General features: G+C 52.8%; 1 protein-coding gene across 1 annotated transcript in view; it reads left to right on the forward strand.

Annotated features, from left to right (window-relative positions):
* Positions 1-516: 516 nt before the first annotated feature.
* CPLX2 (complexin 2) overlaps positions 517-1,358 on the forward strand; it is an 89,101-nt gene continuing 88,259 nt past the window's right edge. The window contains exon 1 of the mRNA XM_011946815.1: positions 517-1,286. The gene's annotated coding sequence lies outside the window, so the exon portion shown is untranslated. The remainder of the gene's footprint in view (positions 1,287-1,358) is intronic.

Raw genomic sequence — 1,358 nt, forward strand, 5'->3', positions numbered from 1 at the left:
GCCTGTAGCCCCAGCTACTGGGGAGGCTGAGGCAGGAGAATGGCGTGAACCCCGGAGGCGGAGCTTTCAGTGAGCCGAGATCGCGCCACTGCACTCCAGCCTGGGAGACAGAGAAAGACTCTGTCTCAAAAAAAAAAGAAAAGAAAAGAAAGAGAGAGAGAAAGAAAGAAAGAAAGAAAGAAAGAAAGAAAGAAAGAAAGAAAGAAAGAAAGAAAGAAAGAAAGAAAGAAAGAAAGAAAGAAAGAAAGAAAGAAAGAAAGAAAGAAATCGAATGAGCAATCACATGAAGAAAAGGAAGTTATTTTGACCTCTGCTTCTCATGTGTACATTCATTCAGCAGATATAACTCAACCTCCATTATGTGCCAGTCACCAGGCTAGGAGATGAAGATACAGAGAAACATAAAATATGGAACCAGTTTTTATTAGCCTGGCAACTGAGGATAGAGGTGCATGAGTAACACAATGTGATGAGAAGTGTAGTGGAGGGATGTAAAGGTTGAGGGATCCTAGAGGAGGCAGTGACTGACTGTGCCTTAGGGGCCAGGTAAATTTGCATGTAAAATGAGGATGCTTTCACCTGCAGATAAAGCTTAAGTAGTAAGAAAGGGAGAAAGTCTCAGCCACAGGGAAGGGCAGGTGCTAAGGCACTGGGGTAAGCCTGTTCAGAATAAGTGGTCCTCTGTCATGATGGGCACCTAGCTTGTCTTGCTAGTGAAGGATCCCGTCAAAAAGTTAGTTTAGAAAGCTTTCTCTGGGACATGGTAAAAGACAGCCTGGAATGAGGTACTGGCGGCAGTCAGGCCAGAGAGTGGAGTTTGCAACAGAGCAGGTAGGTAGACCTGCATTTGGTTGTTGGTCACAGAAATGGAGAGAGAGAGATTTCAAAGTCAGGATGCCCTAGTGGCAGACCCCTAAGTCCTCGAACTTCAGGGCAGCACTGCCTGTGTGGGAACTCTCCCATGTCTCCTTGATTTCACGGCCACCTCTGCTGGCGCCCTCTCTCGTCTCCGCCGCCAGCCCCCGCCTCCTTTCTCGGGAAGCTTGGGTCTCCCTGGGAGCGGGTCTGCCCTTGAGGGGAGGCCTCTGGGCTCTGTGCCCTGCAGCTCGGCAGACATTCGGGGCGGACAGAAACGGGGCTCGGCGCCCCCCGCGTGCACGTGTGCTAGCCCAGGCAGGAGGGAGCGCCTCGGCGGAGGAGTCAAGGAAGAGGGGGAGGGAGAAACGCGCCAGAACCGCGGTCCCGGGCGCCCTGGTCGGCCGCGGAGGAGCTGCAACCTCCAACAGGTTCGTAGAACGCGCGCTCGCTCCCTGTGGCTGAGCCGCCCTCCTCCGCGGGAGCGGTTGGCGGAGAGACCC

The sequence above is a fragment of the Colobus angolensis genome, unplaced genomic scaffold (assembly GCF_000951035.1).
Source record: "Colobus angolensis palliatus isolate OR3802 unplaced genomic scaffold, Cang.pa_1.0 Scaffold254, whole genome shotgun sequence".
Classification (NCBI taxonomy): Eukaryota; Metazoa; Chordata; class Mammalia; order Primates; family Cercopithecidae; genus Colobus; species Colobus angolensis.